The following is a 25,967-nucleotide window of genomic DNA, read 5'->3' on the forward strand; positions in this document are numbered from 1 at the left end:
TCAGATAATTTTTCTCTTTAAACAGTCAAGTTCAGTTTTCTACACATAGTATACCTACAGTACGTGGTCATTTGATTCCTGAAATTATCATTGTTTTCAACATAAGAAAATAGGGAAGAACTTTTTTCCAGGTGACCCTGTGCACTTAATGAATTTCTGAATACAGATCCAAGTTATTTTGTTATTAAATTTTTATACTAAGTTTTGTAGTGGAAATTTATTTATCTATGTTCAAAGCCACTTCCCTCATTTTGCCATCTGCGTGCGGCCAAAATCCTTGAGACTGCATGTACAGATTTGAGGAAATGTGATTGAAATATTTTTTTGATATGCCTCTAGCCATCAGTGGTTTAGTAAATCCACCCAGTCTTTCTTGTTATTTGGAAATTGTGCAGCCACATCAAGGAGGAGATGAACAAGGAATCAGGTTATAGTTTTGTGGTATGTGTATATCCTGTATAAAGATAGCTGAGTCACTGGTCGTTCAGACTCAGGACTAGAAGAACGCTACTTTGGCTGTTGTGTAAATCTCATATCTGAAAATTGAAACTCAACTTTGCAAATAATTGAGTGTGTCCTCTTTTTCTTCAGCTTCAGGGTGAGAATTCTACTCACTGTAGATGAAAGATTTCCTTTTCAGGTGTCCATGGATCTGCTATTCTGAAATGCAGTGCCAGAAGAAGGAATATTATTGCTTACATACTCAACTGACCAGAGATTGGGGCTAATGAATCGTTAAAAGATAACAGTCTATAACTTGGTTAAAAATTTTCCTGTAGATTATGAGAGCTGGGCCCTGAGGATCATAGCTCTAAGTAAAATGTCTGCATTGAATTAATTGGGATTCACATTTTAAGGTAACAATTGCCAAACTAAAAATGTTGCATTAGTTTGCTTGATTTTGAAGTTTTTATTTTGCAAATTGGAACCATATCTGTGCTTTGGCTTCAGTGTAGCAATTTATTACAATTTTAGGTCTTTATCAGACACTTCACTTTGAAGAGTCTTTGAACCCTTTCTCCCGAAGATTTAAAATGTTATTGACAATATTTATTATCCACTGAATAACACAATGTCCTTTGAACTGACACAATTTTCATTGTGTTTATTGATTGGTCAGTGAGCCTCAAGCACTGTATGAAACAACTTAGATTGAGGAAAAAAATATCTTTGTAGAATATAAATTTCTTTAGAGGGAAAATCCATTTGGTGGTTTTAACTTGATCATAGAACTTTTAACAAGCGTCATTCCTTGCTAACAAAGCATTCCATTATATGGGCTGCAGCAAGAATTTATACATCTAACTCTGGTATCATTTCTTCATGGACTGCAAAGTTACTAGAATAGCAGCCCCTTGCTGCAGAGTGGACATGAAAGAGAACATAAGGTATTGGTTCCTTTTCTTTCCTCTAGTGCAGTTCTTCACAATCCAGGGCAGGACACAAACTGTGAGAGACACATATTGGATGTTCCATGTGTAAGCTTCCTCTTCTCCCCCTTCCCCAGACTCTCCCACTAATTTCACAATCGAGCATAAACATACCACAAAATGCTGTGGATATTTAACACCACCTACTGAGGGAGGAACAGATATTCATCAATAATTTCTCCTTGATAGTGTCTGGTAATTTTTTAGCTAATTAGTTGCAATGGTAACAAAGTTATCATCTTCACATTCTCTCTTCCTAAGTTCCTTAGACTGTTTAACTATTGTGCTTGCTATTTTCTCTTCATGTAAATCTTTTGCTAGAGTTAATGAGTTACTGTCTGTATTAAAATCTTACTGCTTTTCTCCATGACTTGAATTTGTATGGCGACTTAGCCTTCTGTATTAGCTGAATCCTTTACTGTGTATTCCTCACTTCCATCTATTATACAGGATTAGTGGAAATTTACTTGCATCCTTCTTTCCTATTTCCCCATTTTCTTCATACTAGCTAAACGGGCTTTCATTTTCCACTCAGGATTGAAACTTTTTTCACCTTGATTCAAATTCCATTACATCTCTTTGTTGGCCTGCTGTTCTGAATGATTTTTAGAGCTACAGTTGCCTCTTGTAAGTTTCCTGTCTCCCACTAATTAGATCTAACCTGGTAAAAGTAATTTGAAATCTGCAGGTAAAATGTCTGATGGATCTTGAATTTGTGTACTTCGGTAGTTGGCTACCAGATCTCTGAAACACTTATTCTCTTTCCAAATGAAATTTCCTAATGTACAAAAATTACCTGATAAACTGAAACTAACTAAATTCCCAGTTGTATCATGTTCTCCACGTTACATTCCTATTATATACACTACTGCATTTGCGTCCTTCCTCTGCTAGCTTCAATGATGTGGCTGATAATATTATAGTATATCAATTGCAGAATCCTCACTGAAAAACTCAGCCCTCTCCCCACGCCTTGGTTTTGAGGTTGATTGAACCATTACTCTGCATTTTACTATGTTAGAAGTGCAGGCAGGTGAAGCAAAGGACGTATTGCCCTTTCTTGAAAGGGGTTTGGAAATTACAAATGGGGAAGTATTGTTACAATTTACTGGGTGTTGGTGAGGCTACGTTTGAGTAGTGTGTGCAGTTTTGGTCTCAATATTTAAGCAAGTAGGATAGGAAACAGAACAAGAGTTATTCAATAGACTAATTTATGTGGCGAGTGTATTGTTCTATTACAAGTAGCATATAAAAACAAAGTATTTTGAACTTTGAACAGGTGGCTAATATATCATTGAATCTATATTCTACAAGAAGAAAAAGAGGTTATGTTATTGAAACATGTAGGATTTTGAAGGAACATGACAAAGCATGTATGGAGATGTTTCCACTAGTGGGGGAGTCCCAAATGAATTCCAAGATGAGTATTTGATCAGAGATTTTGTCTCAATATGAATGGTAGACCTCTGGAATTCTCTATCCCAGAAGTTCGAAGGCTAGGTCATTGGAGACATTTAAAAAGACAGATACCTAAAAACAGCAGAGAATTGGGGGCTATGGGAAAATGACACCAAAGAGGAGTTGAGGTCTGGGACAGATGGGTTATGATTGTATTGAATGGCAGGGCTGGTGTAAGGGTCTGGATGGCCAATGCCACCTCCTTGCTTCTTTTAGAGAAAATAAGTATAGTATAAACAAAGTCAGCCTTTTAATTCCAACCACTTTCCTGAATATCATAGCAGTTTCTTTGATTATTGCTTGATGATAAGCTGAACATTCTCCATTCTTGCTTCAATAGCATATTTGTAATCCTTTTTGCCTCTGCCCCACTCTTCCTGCAGCATTAAGATCAGAAGCTTGATCCCTGGCAGACCTCCAGTTTCCCATTCAATATTCCCATCACTCGGGATGCACCCACCTACACCTAATCTATTTTACCTGAAACCATGCTTGTCTTTATTAGCTATTTATTGGCAACAAATCCATTTCAATATAGTTATCTTCATACCAGTATGATCTTTAACATAGCTGTAATGGAAGTCAGTTTCCTGGACTCAACATTCAGCTTTTCTAAATAGAAGTGTGATTCTGTTCATTAACTAATGATTACTATCACTTTGCAACATTTGACTGTAACAGCTTTTTCCTATAGTGTCAGCTTTTCTAACCCTCCCCCAACCTGTTTTCCTTACTGTTGAATTCTGTTTCTTTGTAAGAATTTGTTTCTAAATGACCTGTAGATTTCATGGTGTAATTTTTTTAAAGGCATTGTTAATAGTTTATGATCTCTTTTCCATCTTCTCTCCTCCTGTACTTCAGACAAATTTTTCTACTTTGTTTAGCAGCCATTTTGGGGTCCTGGCAGTCTCCTTAGCAATGCATTCCAGGCAGAGCTTTTTCTTTACTCATTTCCTGTTCAACTGTACCTTCATTTCATGAAAACTTTCTGTTGCCTTCATTGTCGAACAAGGTCTGTTTGGTGACTGACGGTCATTAAAAAGGAGAACATAAACCACCTCTCAAGAAATGCTGGTTTAAGGTTGCAGTAGTTGTTGAGATTTAGTTTGTATTACTTCAGTTATCCTTTTAAATGCAAAGTGCCTTCCAGATTGTGCTGTAGGGTGTGACCAGTTCATATCTGGAAGCAACTTCCACTTGCAAGGATGTCAAAAATTATTTCTTTTTGACTTGGAAAGGCGTGATGATCCACCTTCCATACACTGTAATCCAGTCCATGGGGAGTGGTTTGTAGGAAGGCAGCAATCTGAACACCATTCTTTTAATTTGTATAGTCATTCTCAAAATACTGATGAAGTGTCTGAAACTAATGAAATTTATTTCACCAATGACCAGATGTTTGGTTTGGAACTTGAGCCATTTGTGCTCAGGCACTGTTTCACTGGAAATTGCCTGTTCACTGGAAATACTCAGGTCACTGTTTTAATTCTCCGAAGAGTATTCTATCTGAGGCAAAGCAAAGGGAATTTTACACCTGATAACTTCAGTGACTGATTTTGTAATTTTTGGTTGAAACTGTTGTGCATCGCAGTCGATCTAATAAAGACAATTTGACATTTATGTTTTGAACATGTAGCATAGATAATCAGTGAAGACTTGTCCTAAAACGTGTTCTTTCTCCAAATACTTTTAGCTTACTATTATATGGCCAGCAGTGACCTGGAATTGAAGTATAAAATTATGACAGTATAGATGAGGTAGAAAGGAGGAAACCAATTCCCACGGCACAGGTATCTAAAGCCAGTGGTTTAGGTTTTGGGTAAGGGTTAAGAGTTTAGAGGGGATCAAAGGAAGAACTTTTTCATCCAGGATATGGTTGGAATCGAGTGCACACTTCCTCAGTAGTTGGTAAACATTTGAAATGAATGAATTGTGAAGGCATAGAAGACCTGGACTGAGAGCTGGTGATGGGATAGGTATAAGTGACTATTTGCTGGTCAGTATGGACATGGTTCACTGTAGGGCCTGTCTCTGGCCTCCTCCTCTGATTATGACTCTAAATTTTGGGGAAATGTGTTGTTATTGTCTGTTTAGTTCCCTTTTGCCTCAGCACTGATAATGTAAATCATACAATTGAATTCTTTTTATTTGCCATTCAATAAATCTTTGACAAAGAGCATATTTTAGATGGCATTTAACATGGGTAAGATTAGGATAATCTGGAATTTGGCAAGTCCTTCTAAGTCTCTGATGTTTCCAGAGTCTCCTGAGAAAAGTGAACTGGTGATATAAAGGGATCCATCCTAATGGAGATGAGTAAAGTGAGTATAGTGCAATAGATTCTAATCACTCAGATTTTTGCCACTTGTGGAACTTTGATTTTTTTTATTGTACATAGCAAAACTTGTTGCTCATACTTCACCCATTGGTGATGACGTAATTAAAGTTTGATGTGGTTGTGTCTGATTATTTCCTACTTTAAAAATGCTTGCTGAGATGCTGGTGGTTCTCTGGGTCCAAATGTTTAAAACAAATTTCACCCAGGTTTGAAATGTTGGGATTTTGCTTAAGGTGGTCTGTTGATGCTCAAGCAGTGAGGTTTGTATATTTTGCCTTGGATTCTCCCCAACATTGATCTTTTTAGGCTCAAAATGGATTATTTTGACTACTCAGATTTTGGATTGCCCCTTTCCCTCTTTCAATCGAAGAAAATAGAACACCCAGCTCATGTTTGTTGGGAATGTGTAAGACCTGAAAATTACTTCTTGTCCTTGATTGCTATATTATTTTACAGAGGACTTGAATGAGAAGCAAAGCAAAGAGAATTGAAGTTTATATTCCTTTCAAATGATTTGTTAATTGTTCCCTTGAATAACATGCTTATTGTAACCAGTTTGATTCCCTGAATATATTATTCTTCGATTTTTGATTTAAAAAAAATCTATCCAATATATCTATCCATTGACAAAGAGTATCTCGTACATGGCATTTAACATAAGTAAAGGAAAGGATTATTGAGAATTTGGAAAGTTAATGGTTTTCTGTGGAGTCGTGTATATGATATTAAGCACAGTGAGTAGTGTGTTCCTTTTTCTCTGTATGAGTTCCTAGTAGGATCCTGCAGTTACTGCTGCTACAGATCCATGGACAATTCTGTCCATGCTAGCTTTAGTGCTTGCTCATTCAAATTAATCTGAGGGTGCATATCATCAACCAAAACACTACAGGTATCCTTTTTCCAGGGTGAAATAGTTAATATGAAGGGGTATAGTTTTAAGGTGATTGGAAGAAAGTATGGGGGGTGGCTGTCAAGGGGAATTTATTTATTTATTTACACAGTGGTGGGTGCGTGGAATACACAGCCAGGGCTAGATACGTTAGGGACATTTAAGAAACTCTTAGCTAGGCAGATGGATGAAGGAAAAATGAAAGGCCATTTTTCTGTGTCTATATTTATTTGGAAAACAGAAACAATAACTATAACACTGAGACAAAAGAGTAGTGAAAACATGGGCTGTATCTGAATTATGGAAGAGGAGGTGTGGGCCTGACAAGGTGTCACCTCGGAACTTGTCAGAGGCTATTGCCGAAATCGCAGCAGCCTTAGCAGAGATATTTAAGTCTGGGCAACCGATGGATGTTGTTCTGTTCAAGAAAGGATCTAAGAATAAGATGGGAAATTATAGGCCAGTGATCTTGAAATCGGTCAGAGTTAAGTTATTGGACGATATTCTAAGGGACAGGATAGGACTGGGCCTGATTGACGATAGACAATGATGCTTTGTGCATGGTAGGTAATGTCTAACAATTTTGGAGAAGAGGTTACCAAGAAGATTGATGAAGCAGTAGATATTTTTTACGTGGACTTGAGCAAGGCCCTTGACAAAGTCCCGCATGAGAGGCTGGTCCAGAAGATTAAGTCACTTGACATTCGGGATGAAGATGTCAGAGTGATAGTAGATGGTTGTCTCTGACTAGTCTAATAGTGTGCCACAGGGACCAGTGCTGAGTCCATTAGTGTTTATCATCAGTATTAATGATTTAGACAGTGAATAGTAGGGCACTAAGGACTGCAGTAGATGGAGGGATCTGGAAGTATAGACCCAAAGTTTCTTGAAAGTGGCATCACTTGTCAGTAGGGAGGTAAAGAGAGCCTTTAGCACATTGGATTTCATAAATCAAAGTACTGAGTACAGCAGCTGGGATGTTTTGTTGAAGTTGTATAAGATGTTGGTGAGGCTTAATCTGGAATATTGTCACTTACCTACTGGAAAGAGATCAATCAGCTTAAATGAGTGCAGAGAAAATTTACAAGGATGTTTCCTGAGTTACAGGTGAAAGTTGACTAGATTAGAACTTTACTCCCTAGAGCGCAGGAGAATGAAGGGATATCTTATAGAGGTGTACAGAATTATGAAGGGTATAGATAGGATGAATGCAAGCAGGCTTTACCCCTTGATGGGTGAGATTAGAACTAGAGATTAAGCGTGAAATATTTAAGGAGGACCTGAGGGGGATCTTTTTCACTCAGAGGGTAGTGTGACTGTTGAGCGAGCTGTCAACTGAAGTGGTGGATGCCGGCTCAGTTGAGAAGTTTGGATAGGTACATCGATAAGAGGAGATTAGAAGGTTAAATTCTGGGTCAGGTAGATGGGACTAAGCAAAAGACCAGATCGACATGCACTGGATGGCTGAAGGCCCTGTCTGTGCTGTAGTACTCTGTGACTCTCTGATAAAATATCTTATACTGTATATCCGGAATCTTCCTCAAAGCAGTGGCAGAGTGCAAGACGATGGAAAGGGAATGGGGGTTGGTGGGGAATAAAAGGGCAAATGTGTGTCAGAAATAGTTCACTTTGAGTTTAGGGAGAAATGGGATTGACGCATGTCCTAAATGAAAATAGTCTCATGGAAGGAGCAGAAAGTGTTATTGGTGTATTTCTTAAAAAGTTCCATTGAAATGAGAAAAGGGAGCTCAAATAGAGCTCAAACTTTTCCATGCTACAAACTTATAACAAGGTTCCTGGAAATGATGTTGAGAATGTGAGCTGCAATTTACTGAAAATAAAAATACCACAATGCGTAGTGTAAGTCACTTAAGAGTACACTTGTTCCATATTTTATGTATAGCATGCTTCAGCTTTGTGGCTAGTAATTTAAGTAAATATAACTGTTTCTGATAAATTGTTGCCTCCAAGCCTCAATTGATCAGACACAATACTGAGAGGTTTACAGTGTTCCATTGCTGTTATGAATTATTTCCAATATTATTTGCAAACACAATTTTAACTTCAATTCCTAGTGCAGAAGAGGGTACAAATATTAAGTTCCTTTCTTCTGATATGAGCAATATCTAGGTGTTGTGTCACATGTTCATCTGAGTGACAGTGTGATTCTAAGCTCAAAATATACACCCCATCTGGTGTGCAAGTAATAACTAATTGGATTGTGTACTTTTCTGTTTTCTGTGTTTCACAATCTGGTATCCAGGAACATGTTTATATGTTTACAGAAAAGACCACTTTAGTATTTTCAGAATACTTGGTACAACATTTAAATCTTGGTTGTTGTTAAGATGAGCTATCTCTGGTCAGTCTCATGTTAGGCCTGAGCATGATCTTTTATTTAAAGTCTTTCTTTTAAGACACTGCAGCTTTTTACCAGGGCATCCTATTGTAGGTCTGTTCTTACTGCAGGGTCTTTATTCATTCTAAGTTGTAACTTGTTTGAAGTTACAATGTTTTCAGTTTGAAGTGCGTAACTATGGCTCAGTATACACGATAGATTGTCACCAGGTCCCACAAATTTCACATTTGTTGATGATAATAAACCTAATTCTAATTCTTATTCCTTACTCTTCAGTGTGTTGATGGCCTCAGTTTTTCATTGATCCTCATAAATTAATCAACTGGTAACTACTTGTAATCTTACCAGCAGCCTGCTTCTGGATATTCAGCCCTTTACAGGATGTTATAGTCCACTCTGTTTTCCAGTGATTCTATAATTTTGTATTCTTCCATCAGCTATTCAGACCATCCCAATCATCTTTGGTATTCAAGTTCTTTTATGGTAGGTTGATGGGACTGCGGGTAAGGTAGCGAACCCTGTCTAATGGAATTTCACCTGAATTTGCCTCAGTAAATCGATCAGTATTTTTTAATGCCAATTTGCTTTTCATTAATAATCATCCCAGTAGAATTAGAATGGCTGATGTTACCTGTAGGTCAAACAAAATAACTCAAAGGTGAATATGTGGCTTAGATAAGAGATGTAACTGAGTTTCATTTGTAAGACTGAAAGGGAAGCAAAGGATACAATAATTAATTGCATCAGATAATGCTTTCATTTTGTTAAAACTCCAGTTTGTGCCCTATATACCCAAAAGCACAAACTTAGGAACATAGAAAACCTACAGCACAATACAGGCCCTTTGGCCCACAAAGCTGTGCCGAACATGTCCTTACCTTAGAACTACCTATAGCCCTCTATTTTTCTGAGCTCCATGTGCCTGTCCAGGAGTCTTTTAAAAGACCCTATCGTATCCGCCTCCAGACCACTCTCTGTGTTTTAAAAAAAAAACTTTCCCCTGACATCTCCTCTGTACCTACTTCCAAGCATCTTAAAACTGTGCCCTCCCATGCTATCTGTTTCAGCCCTGGGGAAAAAGCCTCTGACTATCCACACGATCAATGCTTCTCATTATCTTGTACATCGCTATCAGGTCACCTCTCATCCTCTGTCGCTCCAAGGAAAAAAGGCCGAGTTCACTCGACCTATTCTCATAAGGCATGCTCCCCAATCCAGGCAACATCCTTGTAAATCTCCTCTGCACCCTTTCTATAGTTTCCACGTTCTTCCTGTAGTGAGGCGACCAGAACTGAGAAAAGTACTCCAAGTGGGGTCTGACCAGGGTCCTATATAGCTGCAACATTTCCTCTCAGCTCTTAAACTCAATCCCACAACTGATGAAGGCCAATGCGGTGTATGCTTTCTTAACCTCAGAGTCAACCTGCGTAACAGCTTTGAGTGTCCCATGGACTTGGACCCCAAGATCCCTCTGATCCTCCACACTGCCAAGAGTCTTACCATTAATACTGTATTCTGTCATTATATTTGACCTACCGAAATGAACCACCTCACACCTATGAGCCCAGTTTTGCATCCTATCAATGTCCCGCTGTAACCTCTGACAGACCTCCAGACTATCCACAACACTGCCAACCTTTGTGTCATCAGCAAATTTACTAACCCATCCCTCCACTTCCTCATCCAGGTCATTTATAAAGATCGCGAAGAGTAGGAGATCCAGAACAGATCCCTGAGGCACACCACTGGTAACCCACTTCAATGCAAAATATGACCCGTCTACAACCACTCTTCGCCTTCTGTGGGCAAGCCAATTCTGAATCCACAAAGCAATGTCCCCTTGGATCCCATGCATCCTTACTTTCTCAATAAGCCTTGCATGGGGTACCTTATCAAATGCCTTGTTGAATACTTGTTGATTTTTTGTTTCACGGATGGACCTCATTGCTGATATTTCTGGACTGTAAATTGAATAAACATTACTGGAGAATGGTTTATCAATTTTCAGAATTATATTAACAAATCTCAGCTTCAGTTCTGAATATAGTGCGGAAAGTTTCTGAAGGGTAGGCGTAAGTTTTGTTAAATCCACATAGTTCTCCTTTTATGGTTGCTCTTTGCAATTGATAGATCCATGGGTTGTTCACCACCCCAACTCACTACGTTAGAATAACTTAATCTTTCTTACCATTGCCATTGGAGCAATAAAATTTTGGCTGCTCAAGAACTCAGAATTACAAGGATATTACAGAGACTGGCATGACTGTAGAGAGTTCCGAATACAAAACTTTTGCCAATTTAAGTGCCCAAGTAGATCAGCAAATAACTGTGCTGTATGTGCACTGGCTCACACAGAAACTAAAAAGTCACAAGACACTGAAAAACTTTTCAGCAGCAAACGGACTGAGCTAGAAGCAATCTTGGGCGATGATAAAGAGCAAATGAAGCCGTGATATGGAGAATATCCATTGCATCATTTTTAAGTGTCATGGGTAGAAGGTTGGAAACATATCCTTGGGTCAGATACACTGCTGAGATTGCAATCAACTTAAACATCATAGTTGCTAGAGGCAGAGTTGATCGATTGGTGATCAAGCAATGGGTTTGCAGTGAAAACCCAAAACAATGGCTTTGAACTTAATATTTAGCCTGAAGTGAACTTATTAATACTGTTGGACATCTGCTACAGAAGGATGGTGATGAAGTTGAGAAGTGTGCCATCTCTGCGTGTGCACAAGTATATGCTCTGATTTTGCAATGAGGTAAGAAATTGTGGAGAGGCTGAGGATTGATGTTTAGGAATAATGATAGTAGAAAGAACAGATTAACCACTAGAGGCAATCCTCTGGATGGAACTATAGTGGTTCCATTACTGTTGATGAAATTAATTTGTTACTGAGGTTGCTCAGGTTGTGAACATCAGTGCTAAGACAATGAGATGCCCATGTTAAGGAAACTGGAGGGCAACATTGTAGAAGCTGGTTAGAAAATAGTCATAAAGTATGAATATATGGTGTATAGTATCACATAGTTTGCAAAGTAATATTGAAGAGTTCATATGAACAGTCCATATTTTGTGTAATGTTCTGTGATTCCTCCACAGAAAGATCACAAGATCATAACCTCAGTAACAAGTTAATGTAGGTTGTGCAAAGCTTTTAAGAAATTGTCCAAATGACCTGTGCCATTTAGTAAAATGATTTCAGCTTTGGATACTTTCTGTAAGTCCTTGATCTCCCTACAGGCCAAAAATTTATCCTGATCTTATCTACATGGTGTACTTGAATGAGAATTTCAAAGGTTCATTACCATTTGAGAGAAGACTTTCCTCATCTGTCTTAAATTAATGAACCTTGTTTTGAAACTATACCCCACAGTTCTAGATGTTCCTCTCCTCTCAAATTATTTGTCAAACACTCTCAAATCTTAACTGTTTCTCTAAGGTAGTTCCTCATGTTAAATTCCATAGATTAGAGTTCCAATGGTATTTGCCATCACCTTCATCCAATGACATTCTCTGAACTATCCTTTTGGCAAGTGCATTCTTCCTTAAATAAATTAAGATCTGATTGGGTAGTTGGTAACTAATCACAAAGAATCAATATTGGACACTATAACTGATGTTTTCTTTATACTGGAATATAAAGCAAACTGTCCACTGCTGCAGTTATTGTTGCAGACTGTGCTGCCTGATGCTGGTGTGCCTCCAGCAGCTTGGGACCTTGTGTACCTTGTTGATTCTGACTTCATAAAGTCTTGATGACATACAGAGCTTCCTGTGACATTAGGAAGTTCTTTAGATGGATGCTACTACCATGTGATTTGACAACCCTATAAGTGAACTAATGAGAAATACTGGAGAGATTGCAGTGTACTCTAAAGTAGCAATTCAGATAATGTTAAAACAAGTAGTTTGATTCATCTCAGTCCTGTCACTGATTTCTAAGCGGTAACCCAATGCCAAACATCCCTACTGCTTTCCATTGTGCAGTGAAGGTAGTCTTCTCTTCAGCTCTTGCCAGCTGTAAACGTTACAAGGTACTGACATGAGCTGGAATCTTGCACAGTATTGTGGCTCAATCAGATTTTTATGTTGTGCTTGATGAACTTGTCAGCAAATGCAAAGGGCATATTGTCTTTCTGCCTGCTATCAGTTACTGAAGGCAGATGTATTCTCTGTGGCTGTCTAGACAGTCGTTGTGTTCCAACTCCATCAGTTTAATACACCAGGCAAGTCTTCCAGTCAGCCTTCAAGATCTCCGTGAACATCATCTTCTGTTTAATTTGTATTGTATTTAAGATTAATCTTCAATATTCTTTGGGCAAATGGTCAAAAATTAATAATTTCACTAAGTTTATATCAAGACTTTAGTGTGTGTGGAAAATTACTGAAACGTGGGACAGATTTTGTAATAGTTCTGTTGTCAAAATTACATAGAAACATAGAAAATAGGTGCAGGAGTAGGCCATGCAGCCCTTCGAGCCTGCACCGCCATTCAGTATGATCATAGCTGATCATCCAACTCAGAACCCTGTACCTGCCTTCTCTCCATACCTCCGATCCCTTTAGCCACAAGGGCCATATCTAACTCCCCCTTAAATATAGCCAATGAACTGGCCTCAACTGTTTCCTGTGGCAGAGAATTCCACAGATTCACTACTCTCTGTGTGAAGAAGTTTTTCTTCATCTTAGTCCTAAAAGGCTTCCCCTTTATCCTCAAACTGTGACCCCTTGTTCTGGACTTCCCCAACATCGGGAACAATCTTCCTGCATCTAGCCTGTCCAATCCCTTTAGAACTTTATACGATTCAATAAGAGCCCCCCTCAATCTTCTAAATTCTAGAGAGTATAAGCCCAGTTCATCCAGTCTTTCTTCATATGAAAGTCCTGCCATCCCAGGAATCAATCTGGTGAACCTTCTTTGTACTCCCTCTATGGCAAGGATGTCTTTCCTCAGATTAGGGGACCAAAACTGCACACAATACTCCAGGTGTGGTCCCACCAAGGCCTTGTACAACTGCAGTAGTACCTCCCTGCTCCTGTACTTGAATCCTCTTGCTATGAAAATTGTTGAATTATTTGTCACACTTTTCATTCTGTTCTGCCTGCATTTTAGCATTGAGCTCACCAGATTACCACCAGTAAATCTGATTTTGATTATTTTGCATTTATCCCAAATATTTTGAAAATTGTAGCATATTTATTTGCTGTTTCTATTTTAAATGTACTCAAATAGCACGTCTGTGGAAGAAGTTTGGTTTTGCCCCTTTCCATCTGGCTGCTCTTAACCCCCTTAACCACTATGAACAAATGAGATACATTCCTGTATTACTACCAACCCGCTGTCAGAGGTTGGGGTAACTCACCATATGTTTTTGTGTGTGTCACGTGAGAACCGTTTTGGGTAGATTTATTCAATTATGAAACAAATGCACTAAGGCTGCTGCTTAAGTTCTGTCACGCTGAGGTAAACTTTGTACCGCCCAAAATTTGTCTGTAGATGGGCTTTCATCAGTCTCACCCGACCTGTGCACAACGATACGTTAAACAATTAAATTCCTATTCATCAGTACAGCTTGCACAATTACACCCTCCAACAATCATTGTATCCATTCCTAGCACCCTTACTCCCTAACTGTCCCCTAATTGGAGCAGTCACTGTTTCTCAGGTTAAGTGTCAACTAAATGTTATTTAGGGTTTGAAATGGCATAGTACCAAGACAAATGTGTGAAATTAAAACTTCAAATACAGATTGATAATGTTTTAGTGGAATGGCAAGGTAGGATAAAGAGTTTAATGCTATTCCTATCATATTGCTTGTAACACAAGGTATCAGCTGACCTCATTCTGCACCCAACCCTCAGCTTACCTTACTACACCCTGGGAGATGCTACCATTAGCTTCCTTAAGTAAATGAAGACCTGAAGATGCTGAAATCTAAAACAAAGATGGTACAGTAGCAGAGCAGTTAAATTCAATTTAACTGTTCAATTAATTAAATTCCCCCACTGCCTGTAGGGAATTTGTATGTTCTCCCTGTGACTGTGGGGGTTTCCTCCCACTTTGGATTAGTAGATCATTTGGTTACATAGGTGTAATTAGGTGGCATGTGCTTGTTAAGCTGGATGGGCCTGTTACCCTGCTGTATCTCTAAATAAATGAAAAGATTCAAATTGCTGGAAAGGCCACACCTATGAGAAGAGAAAGAGAGTTGGTGTTTTGGGTCTGACACCCTTTGTCAGAACACTCTGTTAACTGAGATGCTCTTCCCACAGATGTGACCTGACCTGTTGAGTATTTGCTGCATTTTCAGTTTTTGTGTTACCTTCTTCAACCTCAGAGAAATTTGGTCAGCAATTCAGACTTTAACTCGTTGTAGTAACCCCTGCTTCCTATACATGGGAAGCATTGCTCCTTTGACTGCAGATTTTAAATATAATTGAAGAGAAAATACTGTGATATTTGGCTATCTGATCTGGAGCAATGTTCTTTGACTACAAACCGGAATGAATTGTGATGAACTCAATAGTTGTCAGTAAGGACCACATCTTTCTTCCATCAACGGCACCCTGAAGTAGGTGTCCCAATCATCTGCAGGCCTCATATCTTTGAACCCAAGGTAGATTCCCACGGCCTCATATCTAAGAAAGGATTGTTTTGTCATTGGAGAAGGTTCAAAGGAGGTTTATGGGAATGATCACAGGGATGAAAGGCTTAACATATGAAGAGTGTTTGGCTCTGGAATTTAGAAGGGGGAGATTTCCCTGAAACCTACTGAATCAATGGAGTGGATGTGGAGAATATGTTTCCAATAATGGGAGAGTCTAGGACTGGAAAGCACAACCTCAAAATAGAATGTTCCTTCAACCTGGGCTGCCTGAGTCAGAGCAAGATACTGTTGAGTGGTGTTCTATGGGCAATATGTGCTTGTTGGTCCACAGCCAATAATAAATAATAATAATAATAATAAGCACTTCATTATTGTTGCCAAACAATTGGTACTGGAACGTACAATCATCACAGTGATATTTGATTCTGCACTTCACACTCCCTGGATTACAAATATTAAATATTAAAGATATTAAAAATAGTTAAAACTAGTAAATACTAAAAATTTAAATTATAAATCATAAATAGAAAGTAGAAAAATGGGAAGTAAGGTAAAGCAAAAAAACCGAGAGGCAGGTCCGGATATTTGGAGGGTACGGCCCAGATCTGAGTCAGGATCTGTTCAGCAGTCTTATCACAGTTAGAACGAAGCTGTTCCCAAATCTGGCCGTATGAGTCTTCAAGCTCCTGAACCTTCTCCCGGAGGGAAGAGGGACGAAAAGAGTGTTGGCTGGGTGGGTCGTGTCCTTGACTATCCTGGCAGCACTGCTCCGACAGCGTGCGGTGTAAAGTGAGTCCACAGACGGAAGATTGGTTTGTGTGATGTGCTGCGCTGTGTTCACGATCTTCTGCAGCTTCTTCCGGTCTTGGACAGGACAACTTCCATACCAGGTTGTGATGCACCGTAGAAGAATGCTTTCTACGGTGCATCTATAAAAATTAGTGAGGGTTTTAGGGTTTTAGCCATTGGTGAGGAGAGCACGTTTGCAGCCAGGGGTTATTCTTTTTGCTTCTATCTTACGGAAGCTCAGCAGTGAAGGAGTTAGACCTTTATAATTTAAGGTGTGTCTGTCAAATGATGTCATTGGTTTAATATGAACTATTTGGGTGATAGAGAAGAGGCTCACTGTCTAGTCATGTGTCGTGATGCAGTGCATTTGAATACGTTATTCAAAGGTGTGTGTATTGCCTTCAAGGCCAGAATTTATTGCCCACCTTTAATTGCAAATGAAATTAAACATTTACAACTGTCAGTGAGCATCTCCACTTCTGATGAAGCAGAAAACTTCAGTAGTGATGTCCTGAAGCTGGCACGAGTGACCGACCGCTGACAACAACAACTTTCCACTGTTGAAGGTATGATTCCAGCCGTAGTGTTTTCCCCCACATGATACCCATTGATTAGTTTTACCCTGTTTCCTTAATCCTACACTCTCACTTTGCCTCTGGAATTCATCTCTCTAGTCTATGTTGAACTAATTTTTAACTTTTCCTTTGCTGCTTTCGAAAGGCCTTGAGTAAGTTCACGATCACCACGTCTTCATAAATAAACCAAGGTGATTTGCCTGTCAACCCAGGTCATCTCTGGGTGGATTGGTGTTTCATCTGGCGGAAGATTCGGTGCCATTCAACACTTTCATCCTTCAGGGCACCGTGTGATATTTATTGATAATACTGCAAACAAAAACAATTAAAAGATTGCATTCTATATTGACTTAACTGTTCCATATAATGGTGACTGCAAAACTTGAAAAACACTGTAAAAGATTTCAGTTTCTTTGATTTGCACTGGAGTTTGGGATTTGTTTCTTGCACTTGAATAAAATGTTTAGATACCTTAAGAAAGTTAGGATGGTTAATTGACAATTGGCTTGTACAAAGTGGAGGCTGCACAGTCTGTTTCTGTGCTGTATTGCTGAATTCATCTGTCTTAAACTGCAGGCCTTTCTATCTCATGAGGTGATGACTGCAATTTCATTTCCATCATTTCAACTAATAGTACTTTTTGAAATAAGATATGGAGAAACATGTTCAAAGAAAATTTGTATGACATCAATCGTGTGTGCCTGGAGTGAACCCTTTACTAAGCTACAGAGGTCATTTAAATATCTGGTACAGCTCAGCTGTACCTGCAGTGATGGTTTTAGTGGTGAAGACTGCTAGATTTTATTCAGCCACTTTACAATGTGTGTATTATTTTGAAATATGCCATTCACACATGCAGATCTATGAATTCTAAAACCAGGGTTCCAGTTGGGCTTATTTTTAACATTTGTCCTTAATATAGTTAAGGTAACCCTTGATTAATATGGCCGCTTTATCAAATTCTGTAGGCAAATGTTCAGCACTGATGGGCTTTTAAATGGAAACTGCTCATGTGGCTCTCTTTCTGGCTAGCATTACGGACTTGTGTAATGCTGCAGTTAGTACTTGGAGGGTTTGGAAACCTTTACAAGTTCCTATACTAATCTGTCTGAATGGTTTACATGCTGGTGAAAACATTTGAACTTGTATCATCCCAGATCCTTTGAAGGGAGGATTGGTTGGAGGAGGAAGTGGAAACTCTAATGAACTAGTTGGCCGAATTTATTTCACTGTTGCTTGCTCAACATCACAGCCATCTTCATAGACGAATCTAAACAAGATTCCCTATAGAGTGCCAAAATTCATATACATGCTGTGATCAACTCTCACTGTTATCTTCTTTGGGTCATGAAGGGCCTTACTCCATGGCTGCCATGTTGGTGTAGCGGTTGGTGCGATGCTATTACAGCTCGAGTTGTCAGATTTCTGCTTCAGTTCCTGTGTCATCTGTAATCCAATCCCCATGGAATGTGTGGGTTTTCCCAGGTGCTCCAGTTTCCTCCCACAATCCAAAGATGTACCAGTTAGCAGGATAATTGTTGAAAATTGTCCCTCGATCGGGCTAGGGTTAAATTGGTGATTGCTGAGCAGTGCAGCTGGAATGGCTTATTCTGTACTGTATCTCTAAATAAAGATAACATCAGATCAATAGTTTCCTGTTGGCAGATATGCTGGTGGCCTTGGAATTTCTGGGTGGAAGGGATTTCAGAGAAAATTATGGTATTGTTATTTAAAGAACATAAATTTAACTTGTTGATCCAAGATTCACATCATGTTCTTTGTTGAAGATTTTGTGTTGCCATAAGAAACCTGTACAGCTCCTGAGCCTGTTTATGTAATTGTCTGTAAGCTTATAATGCAAGTATGCATTTACTGAATACTTATTGTTAAACTTGAGATGAAATGTGCTGTCATGCCTTCTGTGCTCTGGTGCACTTCTAATCCTCTATCAGGTTGGATTAATTTGTGATCATTTCAATTACATGATAATATTTTATAGAAACAAGATAGCTATGGAGTAGTTGACAGAAGTAGCAAGATCCAGACCTGCCCAGTTCCTGTTCTATTGGAGACTGTGTAATCTCAGTATGATAATGGATACTTAATTCTTTGTGTAAAATAAAATATTAGAATTTCGCCCATTAATCTAATTTGCACTCTCATTCCTCTGTGGTGAAAATACATCTTAATCGAGATCTGTGTTGAATTGTATGCCAATGGACCAAGTGGTCTCTCCAGCCTTTCATAAGTTCTCCAAACTGTCTGCTTGTTTTGTCCCTGGAAGTCGACTGTACAGAATGAACGTGTTGCATTATGTATTTCCTAACTCTTCCTTGTCACTTACTTGTTGTTTGGCCCAAAGCAGGAAACTATAAGAGCGAGGGAGGTAAAGTGAAAGCAATTAGAAATGTGAGGGACTAGAAAGGGCTTGAAAATGTATAACCAGTCTTCACCCAACCACTCTGATTAACCTAACAGACTTATTTTTTTAAGGTAATTATTTTGATGCTATCTTCTTGTGATTGAAATGAATAATTGTTTGTTTTCCAGGTTGGTATTGTCGGTTCAGGGACTGAGCTACCCTCTTCTCATGAAGGGTTTGAAGCTGCTGTCCAGATTAGTGGGGACATTTTGCTCAACTCCAGTAAGTAAAATATAAATGACTTTCATATCCAGGTGGTCAAAACTTGTAGGCAGTAGTCAGCAAGTCACAGGCACACAGTTTTCAGTTTGAGATTGGGTAGACAGAGTTGTTCCTTTCCCAATCCTAGTCAAATTATAACATGACTTTTCCTCCTGTTTTCTGAAAGTGTCTGCATTTCCCACTATTGAGAGATAGGGAAAGGAACAGAAACAAATGAGATAAAAAAAAAAGGCATGTCTGCTCTTGTACAATTTGATTCCCGGTTCATAACTTCCAGAGACTCTGATAGCACCTTAAGATCCTTTGCCAGTGTCCTTATTGCTGACTTAAGAACAGACTGGAAAATTAATCTGTAAGCACAAGGAATGGAATATTTGAGGGTGAGTTGGTTAAGCAAACAAATGGGCTAAGAAGCTATATACAGTGGCGTGCAAAAGTTTGGGCACCCCGGTCAAAATTTCTGTTACTGTGAATAGCTAAGCGAGTAAAAGATGAACTGATTTCCAAAAGGCATAAAGTTAAAGATGACACAGTTCTTCAATATGTTAAGCAAGAAAACTTTTTTATTTCCATCTTTTACAGTTTCAAGATAACAAAAAAGGAAAAGGGCCCGATGCAAAAGTTTGGGCACCCTGCATGGCAGTACTTAGTAACACCCCCTTTGGCAAGAATCACAGCTTGTAAACGCTTTCTGTAGCCAGCTAAGAGTCTTTCAATTCTTGTTTGGGGGATTTTTGCCCATTCTTCCTTGCAAAAGCCTTCTAATTCTGTGAGATTCTTGGACCGTCTTGCATGCACTGCTCTTTTGAGGTCTATCCACAGATTCTCGATGATGTTTAGGTTGGGGGACTGTGAGGGCCATGGCAAAACCTTCAGCTTGCACCTCTTGAGGTAGTCCATTGTGGATTTTGAGGTGTGTTTAGGTTCATTATCCTGTTGTAGAAGCCATCCTCTTTTCATCTTCAGCTTTTTTACAGAAGGTGTGATGTTTGCTTCCAGAATTTGCTGGTATTTAATTGAATTCATTCTTCCCTCTACCAGTGAAATGTTCCCCGTGCCACTGGCTGCAACACAAGCCCAAAGCATGATCGAACCACCCCCGTGTTTAACAGTTGGAGAGGTGTTCTTTTCATGAAATTCTGCACCCTTTTTTCTCCAAACATACCTTTGCTCATTGCTGCCAAAAAGTTCTATTCAAAAAGTTCAGAGGAACATCTAAACAAGCCTGATGCATTTTGGAAACAAGTCCTGTGGACTGATGAAGTTAAAGTATAACTTTTTGGCCGCAATGAGAAAAGGTATGTTTGGAGAAAAAAAGGGTGCAGAATTTCATGAAAAGAACCCCTCTCCATCTTTAACTTTATACCTTTTGGAAATCAGTTAATCTTCTACTTGCTTAGCTATTCACAGTAACAGAAATTTTGACTGGGGTGCCCAAGCTTTTACATGCCACTGTGAATTGCTGAGTTGCACTGTTCCCTCATTACAGTTACTCCAGATTTGAACCCAGCAGGAATTGAACCAGTTTGATTTCATGACAGGGATAGTAAAGTGTTACACTAACGGCTGTGTGACAGTGCTTCCCTCAAAACATTTACTCAAATTGTTTCCTGCAATTCCTGCTGCAGGTGTCGAAAGAAATGTTCTTTTGTGCCTGGGATTGACAAGTACACTGTTGATTTAAATTATTAAACTTATGCTTAAAGTTGAGAAAGGGGTTATATTGGAGCAGTAGTTTTTTTTTTAGTTGGGCCTGCTAATTTGCTCTAAAGAAGTTAGGGAGGCAGCACAAATAACAACACTCTTGACTTGTCATAGACATCTCCCAGCTGCATAGAGGTTAATGAGAAATAATTATCACTCAGTGAACTGTTACTAAATGTTATTTTCCCTCTTAATTTCAGAGTGATCTGCTTGTAAAGTGAATTTCTGGATTCTCAGTTTCTGCATATCCTTCATCCTAAAGTACCTGCATTCATCACAGCAGCACATCATGGTTTGCATGCTTGTACTAAATATCCAAACCATTGTGTGCTGTTATGGGGAGTGCAGGAAAATCTGTTGAAGAGTGGGGCTAAAAGGCAGTTTTTGGGGTTTGTACGGACTGGCAATGCTTTCCATCTTACTAATTTTCTTACTACCTAGTTTTTAAAAAAAGACTTCCAGTTATAAACATTATGAATTACGCTGCTCTGGAATCTATGTCACATTGAATTTTCTCTCATGTTTAGACTTCCTTTCTCTCTCATTCCACATTTCCCTCTTAATTTTTAACCTTTTAGTATCATCATCAGGTCTGAAATTTATTTGCTGCTTCTTACACTTACTTTGTTCTCCTTTACACTCATGTACCAAAATAACATTAAATCTTGAATCTAAATTAAATAATGTTGAATCTTCGCACCTTTTAACTATTGTTAAATTCTTCTTGTATTGACAGTAAAAATCTCTACAAACATTTATCCTTTAACTCATTCTTTATTAGCATTTCATCTCCATGGACTGCCTTCATTTTTGTCATGTTTTTAGAACCCATAAATAACATTAAACATGATCTTTGTGTCTTTTTTATCTGTGCTAGATTTAAAAATAATTGGATCTCTAATTTAGCCAGAATAATTTTGTTCTCTAATCAACCTTGATTCTCATTGCAATCGTTGATAATTTGGCAAGCTCCATATTCTAGTTTCTATGCCTCCGTTGTACTACTCCAGTAAATTTCTCTGGGAGTGCAATAATAAAAGGCCATTATAATTGTAATCCACATTGGGAATGAAACAATGGAATTCATGAGGCTTGATTTTACCTATGAATCTGACAGTGCCTGTATTGGTGCTGCCTCTGGTAACACAAGAGCGGCTGTTTCTTGTAGTAGAAGCGTTTGTTCATCCTCAACCCTGTCCTCAATCCCTTCCTGGTCCTGTGTTACTGAGTGTGTTCAGTGCACTCACGGTGTCCCATTCACATTCAGTCAATAAATTATTCTCCAATCTCACCTTTAATTTTGAGATAAATAGAATGTGATTTGCTTGTGTCTCATCATTCTGTCAGAAAATGATTTTCAATATATGCGTCATAAAATTTGCAAAAAGGCAGAGTATATCCAACTGCATGTATGCGTTTTCTGCTCCTTAACCCTTTGGCCATGTTCTGTGATGTGCTCAACCACTGGAGTCAGAAGTCTGAAACTACGAGCACAAGCCCCACTGTGTTCACAATGACAATCTGTGAGCTCCTAGTCAAAGCCTTAGGAGAAGGGTTAAGAATAAAAGACTATTTGTTGAAAATGAAAGGGGAAGGATGGTTTCACTTGACAAGTCAAGTGCTTGCAGTATAAATTTGTCCCACGACTGTTTTGAAGTTACTGGCTAGAAATAGCTTCAGTGCCCCTGTGAAAAATCTACATGATTCTGTGAGTAGGACTACAGTACACTGGACAGTTGCATCGCTGTCTGTATTATTTGCTTCTCCTCCCATTCCATCTGAGTCTTTGTATGAAAATGATGCACAAGAGAATAAAATTGGCAAGTACTTTCACCCGTCACATTTTCAACAAAGTCATGGTGTGCATAAGTGTGAAAAAAACCAGTGAGATATTAGAAAGGGACACCCAGAGTGAGAAGGTGCATGTCATGCATGCGATCCATCTGCTCACAGGAAGTAACCACTGCCTTCTACCACATTTTGCCTAACAGTTGGTCAACCATAGATTTTGTAAGCTGTCTGTGGAATGATAATTCTCTTTGAAAGTTTTGCTCTGCCCTTAGAGGTAGTGCTGCTGGGTGCGGAGTTGTAGTGCACTTAATGTGGTGGTGCGGAGTTGTAGTGCACTTAATGTGGTTAGTGTGTATCATCTACAGTGCTATATATAAATACACACCTTCCATCGTCTATGCAGCATGCCCTGTTCTCATTTTAATTTCACTCTGAAGAGCTTCCAGATCTGCACAACGTTATAAACACAAGCTAATGCCAAGATGGAGACATAGAGCTACAGGATACAATATGTAAGTAAATTTTTAGGTTTATGTGGTGCCCACTGAGTTGTGTGTCTTTCATAAGAGTAAGTTTGCAACTTGGCTCCCATGTGAGTGATGTGTGGTTTTTGCTATACTGTAATTAGCTTGAAACTTTGACCAGGTATCTGATCAGCAGTCGAAAATAACTAACAGCTTCAAACATCACTAGAGTGGCAGTGTAGTCAACAATGCAGGAGGTGAGAGATGGCTTTATCACTAAATTGGATCTCAAGGTGATTGGCAATTAAAAGAGAATATAATTTTCCTGGTATACTTTATCAGAAAATTGTGATGGAAAATATTGCAATATTTATGCATGCACGCACACACACCCCACCCCCATCCCACACTTTATAAATGAACTGCTCACATCCAGACTGCAGTTTTAGTTTGCATCTGATTTCTAATTATTTGGAAAGTTGACAAGAAGTCAAATGTGATGTATTTTAGACTGAGTAAGCTGTGTGCTAGTAAATTTTAATGACTTACTAATTGGTTACATTAAGAACAAATCAAGTGCAATTCACTGTTTTTTTAAAAAGTGGTGAACATTTTAACGAGTGTGTATAATACACTTGAACAAAAGATTAAAATACACATTTTAAAGTTTCAAGATAATGCAGTAACCTCTGTGGTCAGATCTTTGGGTGTGGGATTCTGAGGTGCTGGATAAAGGAATGCACTGTCGACTCTGCTTTAGCAGCACATAAATATTGGTAGGTTCCAACCATTTTGCCAATATTGTGTGTGCTGCTCCAATATGGTCTGACGCAAGCAGCAGATCTCCTGGTGAATGTGACAACACTACTTCCCCCCTCAGTGTTGCTGTAAGATTCTTTTCATGTGAAAAATATAAACTGTAATGAGCTTGATATGAAAAATAAAAGCCTTTGGTAAGAATGATGATCCTGGTTTTCATTTGGGTTGATTTACAGTACTACAGATCAAATTCTTTCTGCTTGCTTTAAGACATGCAGAGCAATGCACTGGTTATTTTAGGGCCTTGGGCCTTGATGCAGGTGTGATTTTTAAAAAAAAAAGTACTATTAGCATTTATCACTTGAGTTTCTCACATTATTGGCTTTCAATACACTCTCACCTAGACACATCTATTTCCTGCCAGCTTCTGCCCCCTTCCTTTCCAATCCCGATGAACGATCTTGACCTGAAATGTCAACTTCATTCCCCTCCATAGATGCTGCCTTACCTGCTGAGTTCCTCCAGCATTTTGTGTGTGCTGCTCAAATTTCTAGCATCTGCAGAATCACCATGGTACCACTATTAATTTAGAGGTTAAGAGTTTGAATGTAGACTGGACTTAGGAAAATGTGACCTAGAAATCTCGACTAAGTTGAATGACTGAAACCTGCCATCCAGTTTGTTACACAACCACTGGGATCCATTGATAGAGCACCAAATTCCGGCAGTGTCTGTCCACTGAGTCTGCGTCAGCTCCAGTGGACAGCAATGGTTCTGATGAGACAGTGAATTTCAGGTTTTTTAAAAATAGTTATTTTTACTGTACTGAATTCTGTCAGAATTTGTCAACTTGTTCTCTATTCTGTTACGTCACCAAAATGTTGCATCATTCTTTGCACAAATGCTGATAGGATCCAACTCTTCTAGTCTATCACCATCTATCTTCATCCATTCCCAGACCCTAAAGCATCAAACTGCTAACCCAATGTGTGAGCAGAAAATTTCTGGTGTTACATTCCCAGGTTCAGGCTGCTTCCCCAGCCCTGGCATCTGAAGCCGTACCAGACTGAGCACATCTTTAGTATACGAGGGGTGATTGATACGTTCGTGAAGGAGTCAGTTTTAGAAAACCTAGCACATTTATTTTTCAACATAGTCCCTTCCTCCATGTACACACTTAGTACAGCGGTCGTGGAGCATAAGGATCCCTTCTTTGCAGAAGTGGCCCACAGTAGGGGTGATTGATAAGTTCGTAGCCCAAGGTAGAAGGAGGTGCGTATTATAGCTCTCGTTACATACACGTGCAGATCAACTCTTTGAGTGAAAATGCAGAAAGGTTGAAGTTCATAACTCATCTTCTACCTCAGGCCACAAACTTATCAATCACCCTTGTTATGGACCACTTTCTGGAGGTCCAAGACGCCAACTTCTACAAAGAAGGGATTCCTATGCTCCACGACCGCTGGACTAAGTGTGTAAATGTAGGAAAAATAAATGTGCTAGGTTTTCTAAAATTGACTCCTTCTACCTTAGGCCACGAACTTATCAATCACCCCTCATAAATTTGAGCTAGCAGTGTACATGGACATTATTTCTGTATCATCATTTCACAGCATTGGCTGTCTTGGCCATTTGCCATTATTGTAGATTTGACATTTACATTTTTGGCCCCTATAAAGCTGAGGTCAGTATCATGACAGACAGCAAGGTGTGTATTTCATTACAAAGCATATCTTCAGGGTGTGGCAGGAAATGAGTACACCCAGTGAAAGTCGTGGAGAAAATGCACAAATCCCACACAGGCAGCACTTGATGTATGGATTAAACGAACCTGCATTTCTGAGGCATTAATGTCTGCTGTGAAACCACTGCTCTGTAAGAGAATTTCCACTGGGTTTTGGTGAAGGAGCATCTAATTTATATATTCTGGCCTCATCCCTGCCTTTCTGTCATAACCTGTAGATGTCTGCACCTTCCCATTTCAGGACTCTTAATTATCCTTTAACTGTTCCAGCACAGTGTCCAACTTTAAAAATCCCTCCTTGCACCTCTTATTTGCTACCCCACCTTAAACCACAGGTTTTGTCATTCACCATTGTAGTTTGTCGGCTGCTGGGAAATGGCTTGGGAGGCATTGCTTGTTAAACATGCAGTA

General features: G+C 39.0%; 1 long non-coding RNA gene across 1 annotated transcript in view; it reads left to right on the forward strand.

Annotated features, from left to right (window-relative positions):
- Window positions 1–21,066, forward strand: part of LOC140197888 (uncharacterized) — a 33,202-nt gene extending 12,136 nt beyond the window's left edge. Inside the window, exons 2-3 of the long non-coding RNA XR_011886047.1 lie at window positions 19,001–19,094; window positions 20,999–21,066. This is a non-coding gene — a long non-coding RNA (uncharacterized lncRNA). The remainder of the gene's footprint in view (window positions 1–19,000; window positions 19,095–20,998) is intronic.
- The last annotated feature ends 4,901 nt before the right edge of the window (window positions 21,067–25,967 follow it).

This window comes from Mobula birostris, chromosome 5 (genome assembly GCF_030028105.1).
Source record: "Mobula birostris isolate sMobBir1 chromosome 5, sMobBir1.hap1, whole genome shotgun sequence".
In the NCBI taxonomy this organism is placed as follows: Eukaryota; Metazoa; Chordata; class Chondrichthyes; order Myliobatiformes; family Myliobatidae; genus Mobula; species Mobula birostris.